The sequence below is a fragment of the Labrus mixtus genome, chromosome 7 (genome assembly GCF_963584025.1).
Source record: "Labrus mixtus chromosome 7, fLabMix1.1, whole genome shotgun sequence".
NCBI classification, from domain to species: domain Eukaryota; kingdom Metazoa; phylum Chordata; class Actinopteri; order Labriformes; family Labridae; genus Labrus; species Labrus mixtus.
This window is the reverse complement of record NC_083618.1, coordinates 29956866-29972786: the sequence shown is the minus strand read 5'-3', so window position 1 is coordinate 29972786 and position 15921 is coordinate 29956866. Positions and strand designations below refer to the sequence as shown.

At 43.8% G+C, this 15921-nt stretch overlaps 1 protein-coding gene across 12 annotated transcripts in view; it reads right to left on the bottom strand.

The window, feature by feature from the left end:
- Window positions 1-15921, bottom strand: part of nfasca (neurofascin homolog (chicken) a) — a 138340-nt gene that overhangs the window by 87409 nt on the left and 35010 nt on the right. For 9 of the 12 annotated variants that reach the window (XM_061041548.1, XM_061041553.1, XM_061041549.1 and 6 more), the window contains exon 1: window positions 6049-6336. The exons of 1 other annotated variant lie outside the window; for it this stretch is intronic. The gene's annotated coding sequence lies outside the window, so the exon portion shown is untranslated. Of the gene's footprint in view, window positions 1-6048; window positions 6337-12724; window positions 12990-15921 lie in introns of those variants that run through there. 2 more of the 12 variants (XM_061041545.1, XM_061041544.1) reach the window with 2 other exon arrangements.

Sequence of the window (15921 nt, the reverse complement as noted above, 5' to 3'; positions counted from 1 at the left end):
ATGAAACCAAGACTAAACTTCAAGCCTCTACGTAAGCAGGCAAAACCTCTAACACATAGGCTCTCTTCTCCCAGCCCTGGTGAGCAGCCCTCACCTGGCAGCCCTGCAGCGTTCTGCCCCTGAAAGGCTTCCAGAGAGCTGGCCAATCAGAAGCAAGTAGGCACATGGGAAGGCGGGCCTTAAAGAGACAGTAGCTGAAACTAATTCATCTCAGGCAGAGGCTGGAATGAGTGTTTTTACTGACACCAGTATCAGATAAATAAGGAGGTTTTTAGAGCTGACAACATGAAAGACGAACATGAGGAGAATATGAATGAATCACGATTTACATGTAAAATATCAGTAAATATAATCTTCCTCTCTTTGACTCGTGCTAAACCGAACACACAGATTATATCATGACAGGAATACTCGCTTTCTGCTGCATGCTCGTGTTTCTTATTTGAATATTCTGCTGATGAGGGCTTATCCTGTGCTATCTAGCTACACACACACATACACACACGCACACACACACACACACACTCAGAGGCCGAAGATTAACGGGGACATGGCAGGAGAGGAGTCATCTACGGCCTAAATCTCTATGATTACGTAACAGAAGAGTCCAAGCAGCAGCACTGATGAAAAATATGTCTCAGTAATCCTTTGTTTGTATTCCTGTTTGTTTTTACTGCTCTTTACGGTAACTAGAAAACATCTTATCATCACGTCAGATCAGAAAATACTGGAACCAGTTGATGCTTCACTGAGTGGAGCTTATTTCATCCTGTTGAGAAAAAGAATAACAAAGATCTAGACGTTCTGGTCATCACGTCCTGTGCGTGTCATTTTTTCTACTTTCAGGGCAGGAACAAGTTTCAATTTAATTTTACTCTCATGCAACTTGCAACTCATTAAAGCGTGCAAAGTCAGGGCACAGATGGCCTAGCGGTTAGCGGCGCCCACATTTAGGGAGGCTATAGTCCTCCAAGCGATCAGCACTGGTTCGAGTCCGGCCTGTAAGAGGTCAAAATGCTCCAGCAACACTTGCAGTAAAAATATGAACTTTTTAAAGTTGATCGTCTTACTACAAAGTGTTGTTGGAGCATTTTCACCTCTTCTAAGCCTTTCACTCTTCATGCACCTTGTCAGTTGGTGAAGTTTGTGCCAGAAAATCCTCTGCTTTGAGTCCGGCCTGTGGCTTCTTGTGCCGCACGTAATTTCTCACTCACAGGGCGAGGGGCGACCAAAACGACTGGTGCATTAAAGCCGCCTCTGGTCCAAACAGATGTTGCAACCTTACATGACTTTTAAAGCCCTGTGCATGCTAAGCTAATGAGGCTATAAGGTAAATAAAACAACATGTTTTTATTGTATTTGTAGAGTCTGGAGGGAGAAGTGTTTGTTTGTGTGAGCGTGCATGTTAGAGGCTGTCTGACGGAGCTGCAGGACTTTATCGTGTTCGTCCACAGGAAATGTAATTATGATTCTCTATAACTGTGTTAATGACTAAACCAACGTCAGGAGGATCCGCACGACATCTTTAAATCTAATTCTGTTCCTCTGCCTCAGAACAACGGCGTGATTGGCACCAGATACATGGCCTCCGGCATTGTTCTTTTTTACAAAGAAAACAGCCATGTAGTGCGGGCAGATATCACAGAGTGACAATTTGTTCTGATCTTTTCCCTTTGGCCATGGAGAGAGAGGGGGAGGATAGAGAGAGAGAGCGAGAGAGAGAGAGAGAGAGAGAGAGAGAGAAAGGGGGGAAGGGATGTTAGTGTGAGACCTCACGACCAAATATTTGCTGTGAAAGGCCCGTCGTTATCCATTAGGCTTTCTCTCTTTCTTTCTGTTTTCTGGGTGCATTAACCTCCTCTTTGCAACAAAGGATGGACTGTATTTGTGTGTGTGTGTGTGTGTGTGTGTGTGTGTGTGTGTGTGTGTGTGCGCGTGCTTGTGTCCCTCCCACTCCTGTGCGCCCTCCTGCATCCCTCAGCAAACACTCGTCCACATCACAACTCAGACACGCACCTGCGCATGAAAATAAAACACTTGAAATGAATTAATGCAATCATCCTCGCCCCTGTGTTTTTCCACATAAACACACACACACACACACACACACACACACACACACACACGCACACACACACGCACAGAGAGAGAGAGAGAGAGAGAGAGAGAGAGAGGGAGAGAGAATAAACATCTAAAACGTGTGTAACGTGATAATCAAGCCCTGAACCTCGACAGCCACCTGCGCTTCATCCACAACACGTTCTCTTTTCCTAAAACAGCCAAAACAATTCGCAACACCAGCATTTTACATAAAATATATAGACATATGGCTTTTTCTAATCAGTAACAAAGTACTTAAAACGAGCCAAAAAAGTGAAAACAAATCCACAAATCGACAAATAATAAAACAGATACATAAAGCAAAGAAACAGGTAAATAAAACCCAAAAAACTATTTGAGATATATCAACAAGGAAGAGAGTAAATGAACTGCAAGCTGATGAAAGTGAGTTAAAAGAAGTGAATCAAAAGAGGAGCTGCATGTGTGAACGCAAACAGACTTATTGTTCGCTCTGACTTCACCCGGAGATTCTCCTGCCAGACTCTTAGTATTTTTTCCGCAGCAAGTCAGAGTGAGCTGAGGTGATGTGAGAACGCAGCAGGATATTCTCCGGGGGAATTCACCTCGAGCCAATAGGAGGGGGTGGGAGGGACGTTTATATCCTGTGACTGCGGCACGCTGAGGGGCTCGCACTGCAAAGGCTCGGTGTCCGTTTGTCACCAGTCGAGTCTTAGAAGAAGTAAAGCTCTGCTGGAGGATCTCAGGCAGCAGTCAGATTCATAGGGAGTCAGCTCATTTACATATACAGGGAGGGGCCTGGACGTGAAGGGAAACAAGATCTTAAAGTCAGTTCTAACACTCACAGGGAGTGAAGGGAGGCAAACACAGGAGTGATGTGGTCACTTCTCGTGTCCTTACACTCAGGGAACAACATGAATGAGTTCTTCTGTCATTTATCTAAAAGTCTGTCTCCCTCTCTGTGTGTCCTTAAACACAACATCTAAACATGTCCATCTGTTTAAGGGACTCGGATTCTTTTGTAATAATGAGGCAAGGTGTCATGAAGCAAAGTTAAGCTAACACATGTTTTATTAGCGAGGAGAAGGTGGTGTATAGATATATAAACATCTCTTCCTGCTGAGTCATTTCCAATAAATGGACCTCCGTATTGATCTGACTCATTGACCTCAGAGGGATTTCAAAGGTCAAAGCATAACCCTCTCATGGCGTCGCATTCGTTCAGTGAAGTGATGTATTTTATATCCTGCATTTTCTACAATCAATATATCAAATCTAAACGAGACATCGCTGACTTAAAGGCATATGAATGAATATGAAGGCTACTTCATCAACACATAATAGTTTAAACTGGTCTTCATCTCGGCTCATGTGTGTGTCCATGATGTCTACTGTGATCTGTTTATGTGAACAAAAGGATGCTCCAATAAATGCTGCAATCTTCCTGCATGAATATGTGATTCTCTGTCTTTCTCCAGGACCAACAAAGACTTCAGTGATGACAGATGTTGCAGAGCTCTGGACTGAGTCAAAGGATTTAAAAAAGATAAAACAGACTTCATACAGCTGATGTTTAAAGATTCAAAAGAAGTTTGAAACAGTAGCTCTGAGTATTGTTTTATTCACTCGAGGAAGACCTGAAGGTTGTGTTAGAAATGTTTTGCAAAAGGAGGAAATGTTTCTACCAGTCAGCTCCAGATCAGATCAATCTTAGAGAAGCCTGCTCATCAGCCGGCAGACCTGAACTGAACCCGCGTGAAGAGGAACAACTTCCAGCAGCTGTTACAGACATACAACAAGCACGACGAGCAGGCGAGGCTGATTTGACCCTACTGCTGCAGAGTTACTGTCAAAGAAATCTGAAACCTACAGATGGAGAGGAATGTGCTGAGCATGTGCAGGAAGTGAGCGTGTTGATGTCTGAATGAAGAAAAGCCTCACTATTTCACATTTTCAATCTTATTCAGTTAATTAATGACACATCTCTCCACCCTCATCAGAAACAAACTGCTCTGAGGGTGAACTAACTCCAGTCTTTCACTGCAAAGTTGAACCTTGAGAAGCAGCGAGGTGGACCAACATGAGCTAGCTTACACATAATCAATCTTCTGCTGTTGGGCTAATCTAGTGTGTGAATATTGAACTACACATTCAGATATCCTGCTTGTCACAGCATGAAGATGAGTGTCCAAACGTCCAAATACCTTAAACAAACTCTGTTTTCAACACAATAACAAAATCATCTTTAAAAGTTGGTAACGCCTACAGAGACATTTATCCTGTTCATTTACATTCACTATTACCTGGACCATTATAAAGCACAAAGAACGCAGTGAGTGTCTGAATAAAAGATTTATCATCATGTAGGCTATGTGTTCAGATTAATCAATAAGATGCTTTCAAGGCTGCTGCTCCTGATGTCTATAAATCATCCGCACTAATGCTTGCAGGTCTTTCCCACAGAACCTGTCAATATGCTAAATATTAACTTTCATGCTAAGAGTCTTTCTTTCAAAGAGGCTAGTCTTCTGGCTCCTCAAAGCGCTTTTACACCGCAGGTCACACCTACACATTCACACACTGATGGTAGAGGCTGCTGAGTAAAGTGACCATCAGAAATAACTGACAAATACAATTTTAAAAAGTAAATAATCCCATTCATACACCACTGACGAAGCAGTGGGAGCAGCTTGGGGTTAACTGCTTGCCCAAGGACATATCAGACATGTTGCTGCAGGAGCTGGGGATCGAACCCCCGACCTTCCAGTTGAGAGACGACCGGCTCTACCACTGAACCACAGCCGGCATAGTAATGACTGCAGACATCAAGGCGAGAATTTGTTCGCATTTTAAGGCATAAACACTTTTTGAATGCATACAACGCCTGTACAAATGAATAAACATATATAACAACCAGTGAATAAAACACAGAAATGACGTGCCCTGACAGGCTCTATGACGTCACTCTGAACTTCAGCTTAGAAATAAAAAAATCAATCAGTCATGCCAGTTCATACTCCAAGCACCCAGCGCCAATACCAAGAGTCCACTACCAACAATGTGCAAGAGACAATAAACTATATTCAGTCCCTGGTGATGAGAGCCGGGTGTCTCCAGTCTGTCAGACAGAGGCCACATCACATCACATCACATCACATCACATCACATCTCCTGAAGCTAACGCTGCTGTAAGTCTCACTGTGAGAACACGTGCACATTCAGAAATGTGGAAACAGAGAGAAATGGTAAAAAAAAAAATATATAGACAGGCAGTCACATTATAGAGTAATAGTGGCCAATGAAGTAACATGCACACAAGACATAATCAATACATTTCCAATCAACTGTGGCAGACTAATCAGCGTGTGTGCGTGTGTGTGTGTGTGTGTGTGTGTGTACAGGCAGCTGTAATCACATTTCATTTCTCTTCATTGTAACAGACTGAAGAATCAATGAAACAGCCAATAACGAGAGAGTGAAAAAAATAAAAATAAGACAAGGCTGTCTACGCCATGATGAAGGGTAACCAATTAAACAATTATTTAAAGTTATTTAAAGGGGTTGTGAGGAAATTAAACCCACACTGAAGTAGAGTAGACTGAAGTCTTGTTTGAGCCACATGGACAGCAGAGAGAGGCGTCTTAGTGAGGCTTTAAGGAACACACTCTTTTATGTCTTTATTAAGTAAAAAGAGTTTTACGACATTAACAGCTACTTTACTGCAATATTATGAAAAAACCGGGGACAAATATAAGCTAAAGGTCTCGATTGGTGCATCAAATGTGGCTAATAATCTGCAACTTCACCGAGAATAAAAGTAGAAAACTGAAAGTAGATTCTCCTCTCCAACACACACACACACACACACACACACACACACACACACACACACACACACACACACACACACACACACACACACACACACAAACACACACACATAGTAAGTGTAAAGATGTGTATCAGTACCTCTGTCAGTGCAGCTCGTGCGTCCAGGTGTACATCAGTGCTGGGTGATCGTGTTGTATCTCCATCCCCATCAATCCTTCAGCATCCACGAAACCAAAGAAAAAAAAAACAGCAACAAGAAAAAGACCGAGTGTCAGTCAAATCCACAAAAACAACACGCGTGACACGTATCAGAAAATAAAAGGAAAACACTACACTGTCTTATCTTTCTCTTTCATTCAGTCACTCTCTCTCTCTCTCTCTCTCTCTCTCTGCGCTCTCGCTGTTTCCCTCTCCGTACTCTCTCTCTCTCTCCCTCTCTCTCTCACTCACACACTGATTCTCCATCTGTCACCGCCCCCTCACCCTCACCCCTCCCACCTCATGAATTATGAATGAGCTTCAGACACACACACACACACACAGACACACACACACACACACACATGGCTCCACTGCTGTCAAACACGCTCACACGCTATGAACAACTGTCCCGCTCACACACATGAAGGTCGAGCGCTGTAGACTGTTTTGGTTATTGAAGAGAGTTGAAATATTTTTTCAATTCAAAGACTGGACTCAAGGATCCTTTTAAAGACAACAAAATATAACTTAACAGGTTGAAAAGTTTCCCTGTTTAAAAAAATAAAATAATCAGCAACAGGTGTCCCCCCATTGGTCGAAAGACATGACGACAAAAGGTGGACTGGAGGAGTGGCTTAAAATGATCTTTCTACCATGATTGTGGCCCAAGAAGTTCATAGAGAAATGACAAAAGGCTGCATCTTTGGTATCAAAATTGAAGTCAATGGGGAAAGTGCTTCAATCTGCATTCTGTCCTGTAGCCAGAAGGGGGCGACTCCATTGCTTATGTACGACACTATTAGTCTATAAGAAATTAAAGGCAGGGTTGGTAATTTTCTCAAGATACAGTTTCTAAGAGTTTGGTTGAAATTGTCTTTAGGTCCTGACAGAAATTAATAACTCCTGTTCTCTGAAAAAGGAACAAAGAAAATCCGTCATCTGAATGAGTTGTAAACCTGTAAAAACATCGACCAATGTCTGCCACGAGGTACCAATCTGATGAACCAATCAGACGCCTCCCTGTCTCCCTGCTCGTTCTCTACTCCTCACGTGCACGAGCCTCCACTCAAAGCGTGAGCTGAGGTCCACTTGTGGAGCAACAGCGCTCGTGCATGTAAGTGAGGGGGCGTGGCTTTAGAGGGAGCACAGAGGGAAGGGGGTGGGTGCAGACGGAGCACTAAGGGGAATGCTACTTTCAAAATCGAGCTAGTTTTTTTTAAAATGATCAACCCTGCCTTTAAGCCAGCTGATTTATTATCTAGGGACAGATTAATTCCATTTATGAAGTCGAAGTGGAAAACTGCAAAACTACATGGTCACACGTTTGGGACAGTAACGTCCATGCACGGAGGAATGGGGGACAGTGCTGACGCCATGATCTGTCCGGTCATCAGTCGCCTGAGCTTGAATTTTCGAAATTCTGATCTTTATTTTAATTCTGATCTCAAAATTAACTTAACAGTAACCTCCTCAAAGTGTCTTCATGTTTGTTGTTTACATCCCACACATCTGAGCTCTCTGGTGCGCCCTCTAGAGGAATCCTCCAGTAACACACTCTCCAGGCTAATACAGCACAAAGTTCATTCTGCACCTATAGAGTAAAAAAAGAAGCAGGGTCTGTGGCCCCCTGTGGTCAACAAGTTTCTATCACTGCAGCACTGCAAGCTTATCCAAATATGGTGCCTTTTTGGTTTAAATAAAACAGTCACAACGTCACACTCGAGTCTTCAAAACGGTCGTCAGCAAACCAAAAGGTTAAGCCGAAACACCAGAACACACTCACAGTTTCATGAATACTTCATCTGTTTAACTTCACAGTGAATAAGATTTCAAACTACAGGGGGAAAGATTTATTTCTGTGACATTCTAAAGACTGTTTTTTGCGGCTGATCATTTTCAAGCCGTGACATTAAAAGCTTTTTTATTTCATGACTGATCCGATGACACACTCCCCCACACACACGTATACGTGCCAACCTATAAAACACACACACACACACACACGTCAGCCATGCATGAAGCACATTCACATGCATGACACACGCAAACAGGTCTGATCATGCGTGAGTGCAGAACACGTTAACACACACACACACGCTGAAATCTCTCACACACACACACACACACACAGGGTTGTCCATGCATGCAGCACGGGGAGCGAGGAAGCCCCCCCCCTCCCCGCCCACCTCGGCTGGAGGCTATGTGAGCTTTCTCATGGACGAAACCCAGCTGAAAGGAAGGTCGGCGTGTGGGTGTGTGAGTGTGTGTGTGGGTGGGTATGTGACGGCAAATCCCAGCAAACATCCTCGGACGGAAAGAAAACTCTACACTTTTAAACACTGCCTGCAGGAACACCTCAACACCCTACTTTTCTGTCTACCATGATTGTATGAACTGTGGATATCAAACATCTGCTCAGTCGCTAGTGGAGTTTAGCGCCGAGCTACAAGATGCTGCGTGCGGTCGGTGCATCCAGCTGTTCATTAAGAAAAATCGGAGGTAGAAATGTCACGTCGGCCTGGAGGCTTAGGTCAGACCTATTAAACACGATACTCTGTCAGCGGCCGACTGACTGACTAAAGAGGTTACAACATTTGTCGGTTCAGTGCCAAGAGTTTCCCACTTGGTTGTCGCTCGCTCATAAGTTTCATTCCATTTTCATTTATTTCGGTCACAAGAAAAACCGAAAAGGATGTAGGCTGAAGCTTTAACTTATTACCTTGTTACAAATCTTATTATTTAAGACACTCACTAGTTTGGTAACAAAAAAAACAAAACACAAAAATTTGTTCCAAGAATTTATTTCAAAACAAAACGAATGAAACAAACAAAAAAACAAAACAGAAGTCACACTCACAAAAAAATAATCAAACCGACCTTTTGTATTTTTTAAACACCATTTTTTTTTAAACAAAAATTTAAATCTGGAAAGTGATAATAAATAAATAAATACATATCACTGCAGTCGGAGTGTTTATTCAGATCATCTGCATGCATTGTTAAAGACTATTTTCCTCCTGTGCTATTAAATTATTCCCCAGCATTTCCCCTCTGAATGTTGGAGACAGGAGGTGTAACAGATAAATGTAGGACACAAAGTACAAGCAAATAAATATGAGCTTGGAAATGTTCTGAATGTTTGAGTTGGTTTGTGGTGACAACACTGATGTATCTGATGAGTCTTATAGCCTGAGGTCAGACGAGTGGACCTGCATTTACCTCAGAATACTGGAAGTCCTGCCAGAGGGCAGATGGGGTGGGGTTGAATCTCTAAATATTCTCAAGGGGTCTTCTGTGGACTCTACAGTACTTGATGTCCTGCAGAGATTTCTAGGGAGTCCCTGCGGGCATTTGTTGCGTCCATTGTGTCGGTGGTGTGATGCAGCCGGTTAAGATGTTGATGATTCACTGTGGACTTTCATGACAAAAAAACAATTTTATCACATGCAACATCTCATCCAGTTGCGTTGGACCTGTGCAATGCCTCTCCTAAGTCTCAGTGACTTTATGAAATGTTGTGAATAATGAAGATGATGAAGGTGTACGATATCCTGCACACACTAGGGCGAAGAAAACCAACAGGAAATGAAACCTTTTGCAAATTCAACATGTTGGAATGCACTCAATGGGATGAGAAAAAACAAGACAGAGCAAGGCATCTCGAGAGAGAGAGAGAGAGAGACTGAAGTACGAGCGGGGGGTTATGGACGTTGAAGACACCCCCCCCCCCCCCCCCCCCCCTTCCTGTAGAGATTAAGCAGACCTGGGGGCGCAGGGAGAAAAAGGTTTCAGTTTTATTATCTTGCACTTGTGTGTGTATCTAGGCTTGACCTCCTGACCTCGGCCAGCATTTTCAGCTCCCTTCTGTCTTCAACCACACCCCCCAAACAATCAATAACACCCCCTACCACCACCCCCTACCACCCCCCCACCACCCCTTTCCACCACCACCCGCCGCTAGCTGTGACATGCAAATGACCCTCGCATATCATTAAAACATATGCCCTAACAACAATAGGATAACCTCCAACCCCCCCCCCCTCCCCTCTGCTGTTCCTTAAGACGTGCGCCTTAAGACATGACACACACGCACACACTTACACACACACGCACACACTGAAGAGTGCACAAACAAAAGCAAGAAAACATCAACCCGTGCCCAGATGGACTCCAGTCAGTTGACCTCTGCTCAGAACTGAAACAGACGAGCAAACAGACAAACAGACTTCGAGTGCTCTTGAGCCCACCCCTCAACACACACACACACACACACACACACACACACACACACACACACACACACACACCTTATCAGTCATTCTGTTGTTGCCTCAAAACTGAAGCTCGTAGCTCGGGTGATGTTTGTGCTTCTGGACGATGATTGCAACACACACTATCGTTTGTTGAATTAGTGTTGAAACCGTTGAGCCTGCGGTCCACTCATTAAAGCCGGTTCTTTTGCAGTATACTTCAGGCTTAGGAATGACGTGATTGGTCGACGTGTCCATGGACAATAACAAGAAAGAGTCGAACACCCAACACCGGGTGTGATAAATTATGTGGAAATGGTGCAACGTTTTCTCTAATCTCAGCCAAGTTGTAAGTAAACATTTATCAACGACTGCAGCTCATAAAACTTCACAAACAAGTGCAAACCCGGTGTGCATGAAAAAAATTCCAGTTCCTCATATGTAGAGATAAAGTCAAACCCACCAGTGAGGACGCTGTTTGGATCTCTGTTGGTATTTTAAAAGATTACAGCTGTTATCTGCTAACTGCATGCAACATGAAACAAAACTGAGATCTTCAAGATTCTCATTTTATTTTACAATCTACTCCACAAATCTAATTCAGACTGAGGTTAGTTTACAAAAACTGAACATTAAATAAATGTTAACCTTCTTAAGAACTCTGAAACTCCTGCAGATGATAAGTCACACAGTGCAGGACGCTCCATCCATCCATCCTCTCAGGTGGAGCAGAACGCTAATCAAGCTATCCAGACATCGCCCTCCACAGCAGCTCCCTCCTGAGAGCATCCTGAGGTGGTCCAGGGCGATAAAAGATCAAGAGTCCCTCCAGTTAGCTCTGGATTCACCTTGAGGTCTCCTTCCAGCGAGCAAAAGGAGCGCACACAGTATCAGGTATCCGAACCACCACAACTGTCTCCTGTGTTAGGAGGGAGAAGCACTTCTACTCTGAGCTCACTAAGCTATAGTCCGGGAGACAGGTCTCTCCCTCAGGATGTTTTTTTGGACCAGGACCAAATGGCCCCGAGTTGGGAGTGGCCATTATAAACTCGTGATGGCCCAAGGTATGGGCCAACTAAAAATCATAGTGAAAAAAAAGGTAGTAAAAAACATCCTGAGGGAGGGACTACTACCTTAGTACGCTGAGTTACCTACCCTACTTCGAAGGCTGACCCAGCCTCAACATGGAGGCCTTCAGTTCAGCCCTTTTATCTACCATTATTGATAGGGTCAAGTGAGGGATGGAACATGGTTCAACGGGGAATTGAAAGCTTCTTCTTCACCAGAATGGTTTGGTGCACTGCTGCATTATTGCCGACACTCTTCCAATGCCTTTGCCCATCTCAAAATCCATTTCAGACAAGACCACTAGATACTTGAACTTCTTCGCTTGAGACAGTAACTCACTCACGATCAGGAGGAAGCAATCCAATGTTTCATTACAGAGAAACATGTATTCAGACTTGAAGGTGCTGACTCTACTCCTGACAGTTTCACAATTTGCTTTATCAAACTGGAACATCTAAAACACACTTTTCCAGTTTGAAACCAACGGGACATCATCATCTGCAAAAAGGAGAGACGCAATTCTAATTCGGTTCTTGCCACATTGGTCCGTTTGGATCTGGAACCATTTTGGATTTAATCCTGTTGATCCTGGTTTTCCTGGCTTCTTTGGACTCTTGGTCTACTCATTGACCTCCAACCCCAGTACAGACTGTACCAGTAAGAGGGCTCACCTTGAGATCCTTGAAAAATTCCATGAAATCAGAAAAAGACGTGGTGATAACAGACAACCATAGCCAAACCCCCATTTGAAATACACTTATTGGTTCAGTGTTAAAAATGTAAGCAGGCGTGATGAGCGTCCTTCTTTACGGTGAAATGGTTCGATTTCTGTACGAAAAGAGCCAGAGGAAATAGAGGATATAGGACAGAAGAAATGAGGACAACTTTATAGCTAGACAAGATCTAGACTTATTACAGTGCATGCCACGGGGGTCCATGGGTTAATTAACTGTGTTGTTACACCCTGCACACACACACACACACACACACTGACACACACACACTATAACACACAGCCACATCCTGTGGTTATTGAACCGGGCACGTGGGGCAGATCTCACCCTGGGCACTGCGAGGGTTTGCTTTTTGATCAAATGCAATAAAATAGAGCAAACACACACTCACATGCACACACACACACATACACACACACACACACACACACACACACACACACACACACACACACACTGCTGAATGAATCAGTAGAAACATCTATGCACAGTACGCACTAGACTATGTAAAATCAATGCACATACATCGTACATCAAACAGAGAACAAGAAAACTACTCACCATATAAAATGTCACTTTTTACACACAGAGAAATCTTCTTTGTTAAAGTTACGAGTGTCTGAATGTCTCCTTTTAGCTTCCAGTTTTCATCAAACACAGAAGATAACAGTGCTTCCCATTTTCAAGTCATGATTTCTGTGTGTGTGTGTGTGTGTGTGTGTGCAGAGTGCTGATCCATGGTAAGCAGATACAGTATGTGGGCTACCATCAATAAGGCTTTGTCCAGTGCATGGACGACTGAGCCAAAGGGGAGGAGGAGGAACAGACTGCAGCTATTATACAAAAACTGTGTCTGCCCGCTTAACCTCTCAGATAACACCTCAGCAACATCCCACTGTAGGACGGGGCACCAGACCCCCCCTGAAAACCATTTATACACTACATGAAGGTGTGTTGACGTCAGGGCATGTAGAGAGTGGGACCGAACACACGGGGGGTCACTGTGGATTGGATGGGTCTCCAGCATGCCATTTACATTTTTACATCTTGTCTGGAGGAGAAACTGAAGGCAGAGATCATCTATTTCAAATAGAGGCCAAAAGCCAAAGCTTTTTCCAAAAATGGAAAAAAAAAATGGAAAAAATGGCAACAAGAACAAGAACTCTGATATAAAGCCTCTTGCTGTGAAGAACATTTTAGGACTCCTTCTGCCAAGGACCCCCCCCCAGATGTTTCTCCTTAATGTCTCCGATGCTCGTTTTGCTTTTTGATCGATTGCAATAAAATGGAGCAAACACACACACACACAGTGCTGAATGAATCCAGCTAAAAGTTGCAACTCTACCAGAACTCTGACACATGATATCCTCCTGCTGTGAGGAACATTTTAGGCCCTTCTGCCAAGGCCTTCCAGTATTTCAACACAATAAACCCTCTGAGCTGCCAGATGTTCCAGATGCTTGTTTTTAGCTGTTTTTTTTGTTTTGGCAGATTGGAGAGTCTCCAGAGGTTTGTGAATGCTATACTCTGTTATTTTCAGATGAGAGGAGATAAAAATAATTTCCATCAATAGAAGGAGTCACACTGTCACCCGTTCCATCTTGTATTTTTGGAGGCAGAATTCCCCATGATCGGGCCGGAGGGTGAAATGTCTCCATTGTAGATACAGCAGACAGAAGACGACAATCGTAGCATCTGTTAATCAAAGACAGCCACATCCTATGACGTACCCTGCACAACCCCGTTAAACGCCATTTCTCTGTTCTGATCATCGTCTGGATATATCCCATATTGCTGTGCAATAGTTGTGCAAGCGCCTGTGAAGTTCATTTTCTCACAACACAAAACATCTCATCCACGATTTAGCAATATCTGAAGATTGCTGGATAAGAGCCACTTCTTTTGTTCTGATGTTTCTCTGACTTCTCTGACTTGCTTCCCCGTACGTGTTGGGAAACCGGCGTCCTGTCACCTGTTAATCACAGACTTGAATCATTCAGCATTTCGATGCTTTCTCACATCTAAACTTCCAATTATATTGAATTCATTCATTGCCGAAAGACAAAACTCTGTTTCTCCGTCGCTCCAGGAGTAAGACGCTCTGGTTGCCGTTGGCATGTTTGTTTTTCCTGATACGTCATCATGTTACCGGCCCGGAGCCTGTCCCTTTAAGTAGGTGCCTTATGGGAAATGTAGGCGATGAGAAGTTGTGATTGGGTCTGCCACTACAGGTCGAAGATGTCAGTGAATTAAAGTGACCCGGTTCAAAAAGTACTCGGCCTCTCCTCCTACTTTGTGCACCAAATAAACACAGACTGCTTGTTACCAGCCTGAACGAGCAAAACAGCTGCGCTACGGTTAGCGACGACGAAGCTGAGGCCGAGCCTGCACAGAGAGTTAGCAGCTCTGAGGAACCGGGGTAAGGCGTATACATGCCACGGCATCCTGTTTTCTTTAGGAGCTCCCGAGGATTCTCCAAAATCGGAATTCTCAAAATCGGGATAAGGGCTTGTTGGGAAGCGAAGTGATAATGAAAATATACGGCATAATGAGACGGAAAAGTCATTTTGTAAGGAAGCTGAGTTCATCTTTCTTTCTTTCGAGAGAGAGAGAGAGAGAGAGAGAGGGCGGGGGTGGGGGGGGGGGGCACACTGCAGTAAGGACTCAGCTTTGTGGACCCAGGTGGGCTTCCAACACGGACCACTAACCTTCAGAGTCAGCAAACTTAGCGGACAGTTATGGAGTTATAACTAATGTGATTTGACCTCAATGAGGTTCAGCTTTTTAGAGCAGGAAAAATGCTCCGTCAAAACTTTTTAACGAGACAACTTCTGGTCGTATTGAAACCATGCTTAGTGCAACTCACAGTCACATAAATCTGCCTCCATTTCCAACATGAACGTGCACATGCAGGAACCCCAACACAACCCAATACACATGACTGGTGACACGTGAGCCTCTTCATCAGTATCACGTTGCTCACTAATTGAGCTGTTTAAAAATTTACAGGGACGGAGATATTTAGGGGGGGGGGGGAGGAGAAGAAGCACAGGAGCGTGAGATTAAAAACACTTGTTGATGGAGGTGAGACAGAGAAAACACTGCAGAGAGATCTTAAACCACATGGAGTGCAGCCGCCTGAGAGAGGACACCCTGAACCTTCCCACAATCCCCTCTTGTTTATTTCTATGTAATCAAGCGTCCGGCGAGCACATTCATTAGAACAAACGAGTTCGGGAGCAGAGCCAGAGATGAGCTTTGATGTTTGTTACCGGACAAGCAGATTAGTGTCTATGTTGCTCTAGATTATTACAAGGCAAGAACTACAGCAGTCAATACAGAAGAACTCTTTACACAGCAGCCTCTACCATCAGTGTGTGAATGTGGAGGTGTGACCTGCGGTGGAATAAAGCACTTTCTTGAATTCGCTCGGAGGTTACAGATGGCCAGTCTTCACGTCTAAAAACCGTGACAATATTTTGAGTGAATTGAAACTAAGTGAAATTAGATGCATGTTTGGGAACATTAAAGTCAGGGTTGGTAATTTCCTCCAGATCCACTTTTTAACATTTTGGTTGAAGTTGTCTTTAGGTCCTGACAGAACTTAATAACTCCTGTTCTCTGAAAAAGGAACAAAGAAAATCTGTCATCTGTATCAGTTTGTAAGTCTGTAAAAACTTCAACCAATGTCTGCCACGAGGTACCAATCTGATGAACCAATCAGACGCCTCCCTGTCTCCCTCGGCACTCGTGCATGT